The sequence below is a fragment of the Ranitomeya imitator genome, chromosome 2, assembly GCF_032444005.1.
Source record: "Ranitomeya imitator isolate aRanImi1 chromosome 2, aRanImi1.pri, whole genome shotgun sequence".
Classification (NCBI taxonomy): Eukaryota; Metazoa; Chordata; class Amphibia; order Anura; family Dendrobatidae; genus Ranitomeya; species Ranitomeya imitator.
This window is the reverse complement of record NC_091283.1, coordinates 243515297-243534008: the sequence shown is the minus strand read 5'-3', so window position 1 is coordinate 243534008 and position 18712 is coordinate 243515297. Positions and strand designations below refer to the sequence as shown.

At 41.8% G+C, this 18712-nt stretch overlaps 1 protein-coding gene across 1 annotated transcript in view; it reads right to left on the bottom strand.

The window, feature by feature from the left end:
- Window positions 1-1707: 1707 nt before the first annotated feature.
- The window catches only part of LOC138662868 (oocyte zinc finger protein XlCOF6-like), a 52755-nt gene continuing 35750 nt past the window's right edge, over window positions 1708-18712 (bottom strand). The window contains exon 7 of the mRNA XM_069748854.1: window positions 1708-4293. The gene's annotated coding sequence lies outside the window, so the exon portion shown is untranslated. The remainder of the gene's footprint in view (window positions 4294-18712) is intronic.

Genomic DNA, 18712 nt, shown 5'->3' with positions numbered 1-18712 from the left:
ACTACCTCCGACCACCGACAATTAATTAATAAATACTCACTTAGCCTCATTCTTGGTGCAAATACTAATGAACCCAGGATCTATGAGATATTTACCATACGATAGTTGGATAGGCAGGAGTGTATCCTCCATAAAGGTAGCCCACTCGGTTGCTATGATTCCTATGAATTGACAGGGCTCGGTGGGGTGTGGTATTGGTCACCCTCTCCTTCCCATCATCACAATGTCAGTGATATCCACATTCCCATGACGGTGATACCGCTGAATAGATTAGTGAATCAGGGAGTTGAAAGCTCCTGATCCACCATTCAGCCTTCACTTCTGAGTCTGAGACTCCGTGCACTGCAGGCACAATGACGTCACTACATCACACCTGTAGTACGGAGCCTCAGTACTCACACCGCACAGACCAGAGCAGCGCTCCTCAGGAACCGGGTTGGCTGAGTAGTGTGTGTTTTTATATCAGGAATTGTGGCGGCATCATATTAAGAGAAGAGCTGTTGGGACTCTCATACTGAATGTGTGGCTGGTAGGGGCCATTATACTGGGGTTGTGGTGGACTGTAAATGCCTCCATACTGAGTGGGGTTTTATTTTGTGTAGCAGGTTGTGGTGGACATAATTAGAGATGAGCGAATATGTTCAGAAAACGATCGATAAACGTAAATTCTGCACGAATATGGTACATTCGGATTCATGATCGATAACACGAGCATATTTCTTACAATCAGTAACATTCGGTAAAAGATATAATAGAAGCCGACAATACATGTGCCGCGTTTAGTAAAATCACAGCCACCAATGTGGGAGACTGGGGTTCAAATCCTGGCTCTGCCCTGTTGGACATTGTTAGAAAAAATAACCGTTCCTTATTTTTCAAGTAATACGGTGAGAATAGGAAAGAAAAGCAAAATTGAATTGTGTGGATAAAACAAGTCTTATTTAATGTCCATTCAAAAAGTGATTACAAAAATTTAGAAAAAGTAAGTTTTTAAGTTCATAGCACACAAATTATAAGAGAAAAATTAAGCATAGGTCTTACGTATGTCTTTGAGGCATGATGTGGTCCATGTGAAGAGTTCTCAAGGAATGAGAAAGTCTGCCCCCTACTGGTGCTGGGTCTGCCCTTATATACGCTTTTGACCCATAGACTTCCATTGGTTACTATCGTTTCCTACCTCCTAACCACATAAGGTGATCTACCTGGTGCTATATCCATAGCTCATACCATATTAGCAGAACCTAGTAATTTCCAAACATACATTGACTCTTTACATTACCTCATGGTACATTCTAAATATAATTTGTTTCAGTTACGAGTATCCTAAGCAATCCACATATAGACCAGCTTGACAACTCCTCTCTTTAGCTTTGACATACAAACAACAGATGCAGAAGCCAAGGTCTCCAGGATAGCTGATACACACACTTTTTACTCAGAGATTCTGGTTCAATAATTGATCTCTGTAAATATGTTGCATCATTATTTTTTATTATTTTACATTCCCCCGATTATGATTTGAGAAATATCATAATCAATCCTAAACTCTTTCTCTCACCATTCGTATCACATTCATTCGTTATTCTGAAAACCTTGTATCAACGTCTGTTTTGAATGTCATCTAAATTTGAGACTAAAATAAAATTAAATCAAAGATTCAAAGATTATATTTTTCTTTTTAGCATTTCTCTTAGAATATCATCTTCCTTTTTCATTTCTATCTTTATCTTTTTGTAAATATTCTTAATTTTACACATAACTATTTGATATATTATACACAGCAAAACTGTAATAAATATAATAACAATTGGATTAGATAATACATTTCCTGCTGCCATTTTCGCTGAAGACTGTGACCAACTAGTTACTGATTTTCCTAAATTTCTCCACCAAGATGCGCCTGACATACTTGTCCACTCATGTTCAATATCATTTAAATTCTCTTGCTCATGCCTGAATACAATTTCAGCTTCTTTTAGCTGTTTTGTTAACAAATCCTTGTCTTTCTTTATCTCATTTGTCCACATAGTCCAAGGAAAATTATTAATTTGGGACAAATTGAACTGTATTGGAAGGATTTTTAGATTTCTTGAACCTATTGACATAATATTAACACTTCCTTCCTTCTTTGAGAGAGTTTTCACATTTCCCTCGATACAATATAAACCTATTGTCAGATTTTCAGCATGTACACAGGATGAAAAGAATGCAGAAACGACTTCTTTTTCTGACATAACTTGGAAACCAATCTTATTAGCGCTTATTGGTGTCACCAAGTCATGGATCGTGTGCACATTCTCCACTCTGGCATGACATGAGGTATGATTATGGAAACATGAATGGTAAATGACTTTATCCTGTCCAGGTAAACACAATACCTTAGAAACAAAATTTAAGCATGAAGAAATGTCTAATTGTTCAGTGTTTATACCGTCAAATGCGAAATCTGTGTACTGTAGTTATTAATATACCAATTGTGTACGACTAACAGGGATTCCCAGAACAGTAATAGGAACCAGGGTTTCTTGGCTTTCCGACAATGGAATCAGTGATGTTCCTACACAAATGTTCTGTTCACATCCTAACCACTTATTTACCCACAAATCTGTATGATTTAATGCAAAATTATATTATGTAGGCAAATTCCTCATTAGTCCTAAAGGTGTAATTCCACTTTGTAAGACTTGTGCAATCATTTTCAGATTGGTGGAATATTCAATCTGAATTTCTAGACACGTTTTGGCCACTTGGGATTCCTGTTCACTTTCTATTAAAGCTAAAGTAGCATCTTGTAGATGTGACACGGAAGATCCCAATACAACAGCAGTGTTCAAAACCATCTTTTCAAGGACTTGATTCAAACTTTTCTGAATCTTTACCCCTTTACCTCCAATATACCCCACATTTTCCAAATCTGATTTAAGTGTATGTATGTCCATAGTGTTAGACTTCCTACTGTTCCTAATCCCCCCCAAAATACCTTCTAACACTCCCCTCTTACTTCTAACGTGTGCTGGGGTTCTTTTCCCATTGTTCTATTCCCATTTCCATGTTAATGAGATGTGATTGACACTGGGGATATCTAGAAGAGATTTTCCAATTAGACATGTTAAAAGTCCATATCATAGTCATAAACACTCCTTCTCGTAATAGGGGTCTAGATTGGAATTGGTTTATTTGGAAAGAAGTAGATGGTTGAAATCTTGTCTGTGTGCATACATTATCTACTGCTGACCATATATTCACATTTACATCTTTACATTGTTTGTAATTATTTTCTGTTAAAACGCAACATTGGTAAAGTCCGGAATCCTTAGGAGATGGATTATCTACAGAAAAAATAAAATTCTTATTTAACCATCTCACATTACCGGATTGACCTCTGTGTATAACATTTGTTGGACCATTTGAAAAACTTCCCCAAAATAATCTATCCTTGGTCCATGTTAACAGAGATTCTGAAGGTAACTCTAACCTTGTGTTGCATTTTAATGATAAGGGAGACATATTTTCTTGACTATGTACTGCTTGTGGGGTGACCCTTACTTCTGGAGCTATAGTATTTGTTACTGTAAAAATTACAGATACCTGTACTTGTACTGGTTCTCTAGTTATCTGGAAGTTCCATGTTTTTACCCAATCTTCATCTCCCTCTGTAATAGAAAGTAATGATCTAAAATTTTCCCCAGAAGTTGTGTCTTTAACCAAATATCTGTTTTGATGTTCCAACTTTCCCTTTTGCGATCACATCATTTGTAATATCACCTGAGCACACAGCTTTTTCTTCACCTCTTATCTCTATATTCCAGTATAACACATCTGTAGGATTACATTCCCATGTGCCTGTCTTATTATTGTGTACATAATCTCCTTGTAACTGTATAAACCCAGTCTTAGGTCCTGTGGTAGCATGTAATGTTATGTTAGTGTCATGTATGAAGTGTAACTCAATACAGTATTTACACCGTAACCCATGCAAATGTTTCCGGTAATATCTACTGAATTGTCCGGTATGTCTTCATCTATTACGTTTTGTAGACTTGATCCTCTTGGTTTCCTCGAATGTAGAGTTCTTTCGAAAGGTTCATTCACTTCACTAGTGTTGGTTCCACGATGCAAAATATCTTCTGCGTAGATCCCAGTTGACATAGTACATAGTAGCAGGAATGTAATACCCATCAGATAGTAGCTTTTCCTGGGAAATGTCGTCTTCTCCTGAAGGATTGGTGTTGATTCCCTTCCACCAAGGCCATGGTGTTTCGTATTCCAGCTCTTATTGGAATCCATTTCTTCCTAAAAGAAATGCAGTATCATTATTTTGCAATATACAATTTGCACTGATCGACATGTACCCACACTCTTTGTTGTCTGCAGGTATTTTTGACCGCATTAGATGCTCGTTGCACAAGAATCATCACTTGTCCCATGGTTTCAATAATCTCAAAGGGACCTTCTCAGTTACTTTCCCAAGGTCCATTCTTCCTGAAAGTTTTGATCATCACCTGAGCCCCTTTTTTGAATTTGGATTCATATGGTGGCTCCATTCTCTGCATTCTTGATGCAGCATCTGGAAGAATCGTTTTTAAATTTTCCTGCAACAATTGCAACCATTTGGACTTTGCAACAGCATCTTTTTGAGGTGTGGACAAAAATGGTTCATGTGGAAAAATCAATGGCATTTTTCTTCCTTTCATTAGTTCTAAAGGAGTAAACTGAGTTGTGGAAGAAGTTGTTCCTCTCACACTCAACAATGCAAAAGGTACGGCATCAACCCAAGTATTGCCTTTGTCCAATAGCATCTTGGCAATTCTGGATTTTATTGTTCTATTCATCCTTTCTACAATACCAGCAGACTGTGGATGGTAAGGTACATGGAACTGTTGTTGTACCCCTAGAATAGTACAAACGGCTTGCATGATTTTTCCTGTAAAGTGACTTCCTCGATCAGAGGAGATCATTCTTGGGATCCCCAAGTACAAAAGACATGATAAACTAATTCTCTAACTGTAGACAAAGCATCATCTTTCCTAACAGGTAATATTTCAACCCATTTAGAAAAAAACATTTACTACAACCAATGCATACCTGAGACCATTTTTACGTGATGGTAACGGTCCAATGTAGTCGATTTGTAATGTGGACCATGGACCATCTGCAGGTGCGGTTCGGAGTAGTGGCGGTTTCTGTCCTTTTGGTCTTGGATAAATTTGGGCACAAATGAGACATAATTGCACAATACTTTATACAGTCTCTTCCATCTTTTCCCAGTAAAATATCTCTCTGAGAATGCCTAACAATTTCTGTTGACCCATGATTATATTTTGTGAACTCAACCTGTAGAACTTTTGGTACAACAGGACGCAACTCCCTGTTTAAGTCATGGCACAAAACCCCGTTTTCACAAAGGGAGGTTTTGGATCAACCTGGGAAGCAACAAGAGATGTGTCTTTTTCTTGTTTTTCCACAAAAGAAGGGATATGCGTGTCTGTTCTTTAAACTGCTAAAATCTCTAAAGTTTCAGGGTGAAACAGTTCTTCTCCTGTCAGGGCTGCCTCTTTGGCTAACCTATCTGCAGTGGCATTTCCAACAGATAATTCATAAAATTTTTTATTGGCAGGGACTTTGACAATAGCAAAACCATTAGGGTTTTTGATGCCATCACAAAAATTGTTTTCAGTGTGTCACTATGTACAAGGGTCTTATTAGAAGAATCTACAGAGCCTCTTTTCCCCAAACTGGCAAATAATATGTCAGTGATCTCACAACATAGGAGCTATCACTGTAGATTACAATGGGACATTGATCATCAGCTTCGTTCAGCTGTAGTACCATTTTTATCACTTCTAGCTCTGCCCTTTGAGCTGAAAACTTACACAGTAATTTGTGTTTTACAACCTGTGATCTTTTGGGATAAATAATGGCATATCATGAATAGTAGTGTCCATCTCAATAAAATCTGGAACCATCTACAAAAATTGGTTCATCTGTTGCCTCTGGGTTCCGTCTGAAAAGCGATGGACTAGGATCATGAAAAGACTAAACAATCATGAGTTTGCCCTTCATATTGCATCAACTAAGTAAGAACATATTTGGCCTTATAATCTACCTCAATTTGTTTTGGAGACAATGACAATAACCACTGAGCAAAGCTCTGTGACACACCTGGGATATTGTTCTCAAAGAGAAGTTTTAGTGTAGAATGAGGAGTTTGCAAAGTGATTTTGTTGAACCCAACAATGTGTTCAGTTGCTTTGACTGCTAAGTACACCTCTACCAAGTGTCTTGCACAGGTCTCAAAACCTCTTTCAACAGGTGAGAGAAGCTTAGAAAAATAGCCCCAAATTCTCCACTCTTCTCACTACAACTGTAGCAGCACAGCAGACACAGATGTCTCTGATGTGTGTACTTGCAAAGCAAATGGAGCCGAAGGATCTACTGTGGACAAAGCAGGTGACTTTTGTAAATTCATTTTCAATTGTTCAAATGAAGTTTGTTGTTCATCACCCCAAGGCGTCAAAGTAAAAGAGATAAACAGTATGGAAATTCAAAAACCGTGTAACATATTGTCCCCTTAAAAATATATTTTTAATCAAATAATCTTTAAAAATACCACTTCCCAGTGAAAACAGAAAAAAATAAATATATATATGAATCTGCTAGTGCACCTATCCTCATACCGTAACCCTGCACTTACCTGCTGTCCCTTCCTAACAGTGGAGGTTGGCACCCTGATAGATTATTTGGCGCCCCCCACTCCGCGGCGGCTAACACCTGCTCACCCTGTTAAGTAACTAACAAACTATAGGAGGGAAAACAATGAGCCAATAAAAGAAATGAAAGAAAGCGTAGGGTAAGAAAAAACTAACGTGCATAAAAAATTATATCCACCTCCTCCATTAGGATCCCGTGTAGGACGTTTAAAACGCTAGAAAAACATTATAGCAAGGGGGCGTGGCTAGCAGCCGAAGGAGAAAGACGTGTGTCCCTGGGGCTCCTCAAATGGTGGCCTCTATCCGCTAAATTCCTGGCCCCACAAAGCCCATCCACGTCTCTACAGAGGGATATTCATCTCCCTAAAGATCAGAGACCTCGCTTTTGACTGGATTAGCCATCTATACAGTCGGTACCAGTGGCGAGGACCTGTGGCCTGCGGGCAGGCCTGAAGCCTGCGTGAGGTACTCCCTCCCGACCCCTGGTGGACGCACTGGGCTCGGTGCATCATCCCCCTGGAGCGAGGCGGCTATAAGCCGGGGGACGGGTTATCTGCCCCCCCCGTGAAGCGTCCAGCGACCCCAACGCTCCTTGGCGGAGGGACCGCAGACTGGTAACTGGTGGCCGCGGCCACATTGAGGTGCCTCTCGCCCGCCATATTCGGAGGGGTTTCCCGCCGCTGGCCTACCTATCTGGCGGTGGGTGCGCGGCAGACGAGGAGCCACCGCTGCTCGCCCATCCGGTCCTGCTCCAGAGTGGCCCCCTGAGGCAGTGCCCGTTCCTGCCTTCTGCTGTGCGGTCCATCGCTGCGGCGGCTGGCGGTGAGCGGTGAAGGGGGTTCCCTCTGGCTGACAGGGACGGCGGGAAGAGGACGCTCGCGGTGACCGCCGCTCCCCTGGACTGAGGCGGTGAGTGACGCTGACTGGTCTCCCGAAGTGTGCCCTGCCTGCCGACCGCTCCACGGGGCTGGTGTGCGGCTGCGGTCGTCCCCTGCCTCCCACCCCCTCTCCCCCTGAGGAGAAATAAAGAAACGCGGGCTGAAGGTCTGTGGGCCATTACACCTGCTATCTGGGGCTGAGAGGTGGTCCTTAGCTGTGCCAGAGGAAAACAGGAGAGAACAGAGGGGAAAAGAGGCTACTCCGCAAATAGATCAGGAGAGAACTGTATGAAGAGGAGGCACAATTATAACAATCTATTATCAGAGGTGCTGTCTGGGGACGGGTTTGGGCGTTAAGGAGGCAAACTGTCCCATTTGATACCCTTCTTTATGCCTCTCATATAAGACTCTGAGTTCTGCCATCCCCCTGGCGCTGTAAATGTTCCCTCTGGAACTGTGACTGCAGAAGCATACTTGTGGCCAATACTGAGCGCCTGTACAAGCCTGTTCACCAATTTGGTTCTTGGACTGGGGCCCCTACACCTAAGCCCTCTGGGAACACATTATTATTTTATTTTATTTAGTTTTTCTTTTTCTTTTTTCCTTTTATTCCTTTTTTATTAAGTACCGAGGGTGACACTTGATGCTCAATCTGTCACACATTCATAGTGAGGAAAACTTCCTCTAAGTGGGCTGCCTATGACAATCTGCAATAATATAGAGATTCAGTGGTTCTGATACGCCACCTGGTGGTGACATAAAAAACTTTGAATATATTTCTCTTCCTAATTGAACAACATAGTCAGACTGATGACAATCTTTTTCTTTACTAAAACTACGACAATGCTCTTCTTATCTCAACTATATTCACAGATATGCTGATCTAAAAGTAATACTGGCGCACAAGTGGTGATCTTCTAAGTAAGCGCTATAATTAGCTAGAATGGTCAAAACTCATAAAGAGCGCTGCAAAACTTCTCTACCTGCCGCAACACAAGACAAACAAGGTGATATGGAAAAATTCCTAAAACACAAGACTTCGCTGGCCCGACCTGCTCACAAGTCCTCTCGCTCCAACACCAAGTCTGACGATCATGCCGATGAATTGGATTCTAGCGAAGAGGCCTCAGGAAGTGACACCACTCAAATAGAATCGGGTGGAATCTCAAAATCCTTCCTCAAAAAGGCATTAATCCAAGCAATGAAACCATTAATTGCTGAGGTCTCTGGCCTACGAGAAGATATACAATACATAGGCAATAGGGTTGAATCCCTAGAAACCACTCAGTCTTCTCTTATAAGCCACTCTAACAAAATAAAAGACCACCTGGACTTTCACAAATCCCAACTAAACATGGCATCACTAGCTATAGAGGATCAAGAAAATCGGAGTCGCCGGAAAAACATAAGAATCAAGGGGATTCCCGAAAGCGTCTCCAATGAAATACTCGAAAAATCAACTAGAGAAATATTTGCTTTACTACTGCCTCAGGACCGATGTGTTCAGATGTCATCGAGAGGATACACCGCTCGCTCAGGCCCAAACCTAAACCCACGGATCCCCCAAGGGATGTGATATGTGGTCTCCTGAGTTACTTGGATACCTCTGCAATTCTAAATGCCTCCAGAGATAATAAAAACTTGACCTACGAGGGTTCATCAATCCAGATATACCAGGATCTAGCTCCGTCGACTCTCGCCAAACGCAGGGTCTTGAAACCTCTCCTTGATACGCTACGGGCAAATAAAATCCTATATAAATGGTTATTTCCTTTTGGTCTTGCCGTACATGGTGGAGGAAAACAAGCCATAATTCGTCATCCAGATGACCTCGCTAAAGTTTGGTCCACGTTTGACATTGATGCAGTAGATGTCCCTTCTTGGCTGCCTTTGGACATGACACCCAATGTCCCCTCGGATCTTTTCCCTTTGCCGGATCATGGCGAATGGTCCCCAGCCAAGAGGTCTGCTTCTCCGAGACAAGGCAAGTCTGGAACTAAAAAGAAACCACCCCCTTGAGTCACTTAGGTGACGCTACTCCTTGCCTTTGATAGTCAGATAAACCGGATCTTGTCGGTTTGACTGGTTCGGGTATTGCCTAAAACTCGTTAGGTCAACGGAATTTTTCTTTCTTTCACGTTGCCTTTATTACAAATGTTATTGGTAGCAAATGATTATATCTTGTTTACCATTTGTGCGCCTGCAATGGACTGTCCTGTCTGTTTGGGAGGATGTTTGTGGCCCCAGCCTCTGCCACGGACGGGATTTCTTTTTGTTTTGTGTTAAACTTTTTTCTCAAAAATGTTCTTATTGCATTTTTACTTATGATGTTTATTCAGTACATGTGCACAGATGTTATTTTAATTTCATTCATAACCTATGTCTGGTAGCGCCTCGGAATCAGCCACTGTGGTAGTGGTGTCTTATAATGTGAAGGGCATGCGCTCACCAAGGAAAAGAGGGCAATTGTTGAGATTCCTGAAATCTAAAAACTCTAGTATTGCATTCTTGCAGGAAACCCATTTCAAAAAAGATAGAACCCCGGATATGTCAAGAACACAATTCCCTACATGGTATCATAGCACTGGCACCACAGCCTCGAGAGGAGTCAGTATAGCCTTTAAAAGAAATGTCCCTTTTGTTTTAAAAGATGCCCTCTCAGATGCCGATGGGAGATACATAATGTTAAAAGGGCTATTAGCCAACACGAAGGTCACATTCTGTAATATTTATTCCCCAAACCAAAACCAAATTAGTTGGCTATGCCAGGTATTAAATACCCTTAGACTATTTAAAGAAGGGATTATAATATTAGGAGGGGATTTCAATGTCACTTTTAACCCAGCAATAGATTCTTCATCAGGGAAATCTTCTATACCTCAAAAAGCACTAAGAAAATTACATATCAATCTACAATCTTTAAATCTAGTTGACCCATGGAGAACATTATACCCAACAACCAAAGACTTCACCTTCTTCTCCTCACCTCATAATAATTATCACAGACTAGACTATCTCTTAACCCAATCTTGCCACCTTCAACTAGTGAAATCTGCAAAAATAGATGTTATTTCCCTCTCAGATCATGCCCCGATTTTCCTAGAGATGAACATTAAGTCACTCCCTCTTACTTCTTTTACATGGACACTAAATGAGACCCTTCTGGGCACTAGCTCTTATGTGACTAGATTCTCTACTTCCATCAACCTCTTTTTTAAGGAAAACTGTCTTCCGGGCTCTCCCATGCCTTTAGTCTGGGAGACACACAAAGCGGTCCTAAGAGGGGAGTTCATAGCCCTAGGCTCATATCTAAAAAAAGAACGGTCCAAAGAGGTATTGGCCATTCTGCACAAGATCAGTTCGGTGGAAAAGATGCATAAACGTTCACAAACAAATAAAGCTCAGACTGAACTCATCTCACTCAGAAGATCCTTAAAAGATCTCCTAAACATACATTCCGCTAAGATATACATGAGAAGCCAACAGAAGTTTTACCTTCATGGAAATAGAGGGAGCAAACTCATGACTTCTCTTCTGAGAAAACGTAACGGACGTACCTTTGTCACACAGTTGAGGGGTGCGAATGGTCCAACTATTTCTGAGACTAAGGACATTGCTAAAGAATTTAAACACTTTTACGAGAAACTTTATAATCTGGAGGTCACAGAGGACATGGGTGAGCCCGGGGCAGCCTTGGAAAAAATAGATACATTCCTTTCCTCTCTGAGACTCCCCTCACTTTCAGTAAATGACATCTCTTGCTTAACAGCCCCAATTACCCCTGAAGAGGTATTAGAGATTCTATCCAGTATCCCCAATGGAAAAGCTCCAGGTCCTGATGGCCTTCCCATCATCTACTACAAGAAATTAATAAAACCCCTGCTACCCCATATAGTTACCCTATTCAATTCTTTTTTGATGGGACAATCCCCCCCGAAACAAGCTCTAGAAGCTTTTATCACAGTTTTACCAAAAGAGGGTAAAGATCCCAATCTTTGCTCTAGCTATAGACCTATTTCTCTTCTCAATGCTGATATGAAATTATGGGCTAAACTTTTGGCGACTAGACTAGGCAACATACTCCCTAGAATAATTCACTCGGACCAGGCGGGTTTTGTACGTGGAAGGGAAGGCAGGGACAATTCGGCTAAAGCTCTTCAATCTATTATGTACGCTAGAAGGCGGAATTTGCCGCTTACTCTATTGTCTACCGATGCCGAGAAGGCATTTGGTAGGGTGAGCTGGAGATATATGGAGAGGACCCTACATAAGTTTGGCTTCCCCCTTAGTTTATCGCAGCAGTCTTCTCCCTGTACTCCTTTCCCACTGCCAGAGTCCGGGTGAATGGGGTTTTATCCGATATCTTTAATATTAACAACGGCACCAGGCAGGGATGCCCCCTATCCCCTTCTCTATTTGTATTAGTTATCGAAACTCTCATACAGAGAATTAGACAGGAAACTCAGATTCAGGGATTGAGGATAGGTAGATTGGAGATAAAAACATTGGCATTTGCGGATGACCTACTCTTCCTGGTTTCTAACCCTCTCGAAGCATTCCCTATTATACTTAATACACTAAATCACTTCGGCAAACTTTCTAACTTCAAAATTAATAATACCAAATCGGAAGCTCTTAATATCACCCTACCGGCCCCCCAACTTGCCACACTACGAAAACTAACCCCCTTCTCCTGGTCCACATCCTCTATAAAGTACTTGGGTATCTGGATCACTAGGGATCCTATGGACTTATTTAGATCTAATTTTTCCCCTCTAATAAAAAAACTAGAAGCACTAATGAAATCATATAATCTTCCCACTTTATCATGGATAGGTCGTATCAACATATTTAAAGCTTACATTATGCCTATCCTATTGTACTCTATGAGTATGGTGCCCATACTTCTTCCCCTTACATTCTTTAAAAATATAAGGTCCTTAACAATTAAATTTGTATGGAGAAATAAGCCAGCTAGGCTACCCTTTAAATTGTTAACATGTCCCACTTCTTATGGAGGTTTAGGTTTACCTGACCCCTATACATATTATAAAGCGATACATCTAAGTAGATGGCTGAGAATAGTAATTGGTATTGAGAGGGGTATGATGGACATGCTGGATGTGGCTTTGTTGGACAATGGGGGAATACCACTCTTATGGTCTCGCTCGAAACCAACGACTTCACTGGGTTTAGATGACATAACTCTAGCTACCCTCCATGTTAAACGGACAGTTTTAAATGATCTTCCACCGGATTCACTCCCATCATCCTTGACCCCTATTGCAGTCATTCCATATCTAGTTGATCCTGATTTCATAGACTCATATAATTTATGGTCAAAGCTCCCTAAGGATCCCCTCTCTAGCCTTTATGAAGGGAAAATTTTTAAGAACAATATTTGGCCTGGCAACGCCACGAAGTCTCCAAAAAATTTCTTGCAGGAACTCCACACTAAGCGTATTCTTACGGAATTCAGAGTGAGGTTCCCACAGAAGTCCAATTGGTCATGGTTGGACCTTATGCTCAAAACGGGTACAACTAGATATAAAACTATATCTCGCTCTTACCACCAACTTGTTACCCCCTCTCAACCCTTTAAACCATCATTTGTTTATTCCTGGGAATCTGAACTTAACTTTAACTTCTCAGATGACCAGATTTCAAAGATATTGAAGTCTGCCAGGGGGTTTTCTCGATGCATCCTGCTGCAGGAAAATGCATATAAAATATTAACCAGATGGCATTTGACGCCGGTCAAACTCCAACATTTAGGCCTGGCGGACTCCGACTTGTGCTGGCGTTGTCAGGCCGCCCAGGGGAACCATGCACACATATTCTGGGAGTGCGGAGGGATCAGAGATTTCTGGGGGGAGGTTAATTCGACACTTAAAAAGTTAAAATTAATTAAAACTGACCTACTGGCAGTTGAGGCCGTCCTATCGTGCCCGACAACCAACTTTAAACCCACTAGGCACGGCCTTCTATCCTTGATGCTCAGTGCCGCAAAACACTTAATAACCATCCACTGGAAGAGTGTATCCCCCCCAACACTAGGTGAATGGTTCAGCAAAATTGACCACATTTATAGAATGGAGGAACTATCGAGCTGGGAGACGCATGCCCATGATCGCTTTGCCCTGAACTGGCTTCCCTGGAGAAATTTCCGTTCCGTTGCTCCTTAACATTGCAACTTATGTTTTCTTAATACCGAGAATTCATGCTACCATACTGTTTGCTTTTTTAGTGCTATAACCATGTGTACTGAAACTGTTATGTTCACTGTTTCCCCTCCCCCTTTTTTCCTATTTCCCCTCTTCTAACCTCTTCTACGCAGGTCAACCCTCCTCCTCCTAACCCCTCCTTCCCTCCCCTTCCCTTCCCTCTCCTACCATTCCCCAAAGTTTGTGGTCCGGAGTCGTTTATAGCCATTGATATAGCTGTTACGAGTTATTTACTCGCCTTAACATTACTTGCATGTAACGTCTCTGTCCTTTATGTTAAATAAAGAATTTACAAAAAAAAAAGAAAAACATTATAGGAGCAGAAAAAGTCATGTGCTCATAGTGTTTTGATATAACGGTCCTACTGCACAGCTGTGTGCATAAATAATGGGATGATAGTAGGAGGGGACATATATAGTTAACAGATGACCTGGTTCAATCTTAAATAGACAATGTACATGGCAGCACCTCCCTGGTAAAAATTAACAGTAGTCAGTTAGTGCATTAGAAATATTCAATGATATTATATATCTTAGTACAGCTGCTAGTATCTATAAGCACACAGTGGTTTTCAAAATGCCACACCAGAATAGAAAAAATAATAATAAAAAAATACACTCGATTGCACACTAGATGGAATAGTATGCAGACAATAACCAGTGAGCACTGATAGCCAACGGTAGGTGCCGGTACACATGCACAATCGGGTAACCAGAAATAGATGGTTCAAAAGACAGCCAATAAAGAGGGTGTTAGCCCCCAAAAAAACAACACTTAGCTGTCAGCAAACGCCCTGACGCGTTTCCCCGTCATACGGTTCCTCAGGGGGCAAAAATGATGATGAACCGGAGGTCAAAGATACAGGTGCCCTGATGCCTAGGCAGACCTGATTAGATCCCAGGAGAGGGCGCTTATATAATGAAGTATAACACCTGCTGATCAATCAGAAAGGAGCCACCCCCCCCTCCCCAATTTCCGGAAAAACCGGGTATAGTAAACAAAAAACCATGGTCTATAGATACGGACCAGTGAATAGACGCATGTCCACACTATCATGGGGTTCCCACCCCCCAGACAGATAAAGGGATCATTAATCAAATAAAGGATAGAACACATACCGCACCGGACACCAATCCCGAAGTCCGTTCCCCGCCGTATGGTATGCGCTGGGCGCCGCCATCATGGATAGCGTGCGCCCAACTCACAGGCAGATCCAGGAAGCGGCGCGCGCGCACTAAGTACCATGTTTGCATGTTTTAGCGCTACAGTGTGCTGCCTTATTTATTTGATAGAATCAATTGATTCTGGAGGCAATTTATACTGACGTTGTGGTGGAAGATCTTGCCCTTCCACATTTACAACAACATCCTTCATTGTACCAACCTCATTCCTGAACAGAGCCCAAAGAAAAGGAAAAAGCTGTACAATTTCTGTCAATACCTCATCACCACCAGTTTCAGGCCACAAACGATCTGTTGACACAACATAATTTAAGCAAATACTTCCAACATGGCTATAATCACTAGGATGAATGACTTCAGGTTTACAACCATTAGAATCTTTCCAGATCACTTGATTTCCTAGATCGACTACCCAACCGAATTTCTGCATAAAATCTGTGCCAAGTATATTTTCAGAATCACGACCATAGCAAATGTCAATTCCTGTTTTGGAAGAACTAGGTATTTCCAACGCCACATTGGTAACCAAGGTTGCTGTAGTTCCACCTTTCCACTAAAACCAACAATAGTACAAACTGGTGAATCTGGTTGTAGCTTCAAATCAAGATTTGTAACACGTAATTGAGCTCCTGTATCAATAAGAAATACAACATTCTGTCCTGCTAAATTTCCATTGATAAATGGTCTTCCACAGTCATCCAATGCAACGAGTCACAAATTCCAATGAATGGGGTATAGGTGTAGTCTGTGATTGTCAGAAGATGGAGGAGTGTTGTGAGTTCTGTTTTTGGGCTCCCTCTGGTGGTTACTGATGGTACTGGGTGATTTGTGTTCTGCTGTCTCTGGTGTCCACCTGTTCTATCAGGATATGGGAGTTTCCTATTTAACCGGGCTTTCTTGTCATTTCCTGGCCGGCTATCAAGGTTATCAGAGTGTTTTGTTACCTCAGCTTCTGGCTTCAGTAATCTTCAGGACAAGCTAAGTTTTGATTTTTCTTGTTTCTCGTTTTGCTTTATTTTTGTCTTGTCCAGCTTGCAGATACGTGTTTCTTTGCTGCTGGTTGCTCTAGTGGGCTGTAATTGCTCCTCATGTTCCATGAGTTGGAACATGAGTTCAAGTAATTTCAGGATGGTTTTTTGAAGGGTTTTTTGCTGACCGCGCAGTTTACTTTTGTATCCTCTGCTATCTAGTTTTAGCGGGCCTCATTTTGCTGAATCTGTTTTCATACTGCGTATGTGCCTTCCTCTCATTTCACCGTCATTATATGTGGGGGGCTGCTATTTCTGTGGGGTATTTCTCTGGAGGCAAGAGAGGTCTGTGTTTCTTCTAATAGGGGAAGTTAGATCTTCGGCTGGTGCGAGACGTCTAGGATCAACGTAGGCACGTTCCCCGGCTATTATTATTTGTGTGTTTAGGTTTAGGGTCGCGGTCAGCTCAGGTTCCATCACCCTAGAGCTCGTTTGTGCTTGTCCTTTTGTGATTCCCTGCCATTGGGATCATGACAGTATAGCCGGCCCGAAAGTTTTGGCTGAAGTAGGAGGAAAAGTAGTCTGAGGAAGTGTTTTTTTTTTTTTTTTACTACTCCTCTGAGGTTGCTGCCTAGCCTTAATTGCAGCCTGGCTGATTTTTTCCTCCTCTTAATCCTTGAATGGCTCTGACCTTAGCTGTTTATCATGGACGTCCAGAGTTTAGCTTCGAGCCTGAATAATCTTGCTGCTAAGGTTCAAAATATACAAGATTTTGTTGTACATGCTCCTATGTCTGAACCTAGAATTCCTATCCCAGAGTTCTTTGCTGGAGATAGATCTAGTTTTCTGAATTTTAGGAACAATTGCAAGTTGTTCCTTTCCTTGAAATCTCGCTCTTCTGGAGACCCTGTTCAGCAGGTTAAGATTATTATATCTTTCCTGCGGGGTGACCCTCAAAATTGGGCATTTGATTTGGCACCAGGGGATCCTGCGTTGCTTAATGTGGATGCGTTTTTTCTGGCATTGGGTTTGCTCTATGAGGAACCTAACCAAGAGATTCAGGCTGAAAAAGCTTTATTAGCTCTCTCTCAGGGGCAAGATGAAGCAGAAATATATTGTCAGAAATTTCGGAAGTGGTCAGTGCTTACTCAGTGGAATGAGTGCGCCCTGGCTGCAAAGTTCAGAGATGGCCTTTCTGAGGCCATTAAAGATGTTATGGTGGGGTTCCCTGCGCCTATGGGTCTGAATGAGTCTATGACTATGGCTATTCAGATTGATCGGCGTTTACGGGAGCGCAAACCTGTGCACCATTTGGCGGTGTCTTCTGAACAGGCACTTGAGACAATGCAATGTGATAGAGTTCAGTCCAGAAGTGAACGGCAAAACTATAGGCGGAAAAATGGGTTGTGCTTTTATTGTGGTGATTCAGCTCATGTTATATCAGCATGCTCTAAACGCACAAAAAAGGTTGATAAGTCTGTTGCCATTAGTACGTTACAGTCTAAGTTCATTCTGTCTGTGACTCTGATTTGTTCATTATCATCCATTTCCGTCAATGCCTATGTAGATTCAGGCGCTGCCCTGAGTCTTATGGATTGGTCATTTGCCAAGCGCTGTGGGTTTAGTCTTGAGCCTCTGGAAGTCCCTATTCCTTTGAAGGGAATTGACTCTACACCTTTAGCTATGAATAAACCTCAGTACTGGACACAAGTGACCATGCGTATGACTCCCGTTCATCAGGAGGTGATTCGCTTCCTGGTATTGTATAATTTACATGATGTTCTAGTGCTTGGTCTGCCATGGTTACAAACTCATAATCCAGTCCTTGACTGGAAAACAATGTCTGTGTTAAGCTGGGGATGTCAGGGGGTTCATGATGATGCACCTCCGATTTCTATCGCTTCATCTACTCCTTCTGAGATTCCTGTATTTTTGTCTGATTATCGGGATGTTTTTGAGGAGTCTAAGCTCAGTTCGCTTCCTCCTCACAGGGATTGCGATTGTGCTATAGATTTAATTCCTGGTAGTAAATTTCCTAAAGGTCGTTTGTTCAATCTGTCAGTGCCAGAGCATACTGCTATGCGGGATTATGTTAGGGAGTCCTTGGAAAAGGGACATATCCGTCCATCTTCGTCCCCTTTGGGAGCAGGTTTTTTTTTCGTGGCCAAAAAAGATGGTTCCTTGAGGCCTTGTATAGATTATCGTCTTTTGAATAAGATTACCGTAAAATATCAGTATCCTTTGCCTTTGTTGACTGATTTGTTTGCTCGCATTAAGGGGGCTAAATGGTTCACTAAGATTGATCTTCGGGGTGCGTATAATCTTATACGAATAAAGCAAGGTGATGAGTGGAAAACCGCATTTAATACGCCTGAGGGCCATTTTGAGTATTTGGTAATGCCTTTCGGACTTTCTAATGCTCCTTCAGTCTTCCAGTCCTTTATGCACAATATTTTCCGTGAATATCTGGATAAATTTATGATTGTGTATTTGGATGATATTTTGGTTTTTTCTGATGACTGGGAGTCTCATGTTCAGCAGGTCAGGAAGGTGTTTCAGGTCCTGCGGGTCAATTCCTTGTTTGTAAAGGGCTCAAAGTGTCTCTTTGGAGTCCAGAAGATTTCTTTCTTGGGGTATATTTTTTCCCCTTCTACTATTGAGATGGATCCCGTCAAGGTTCAGGCTATTTGTGACTGGACGCAGCCTACATCTCTTAAGAGTCTACAGAAGTTCTTGGGCTTTGCTAATTTC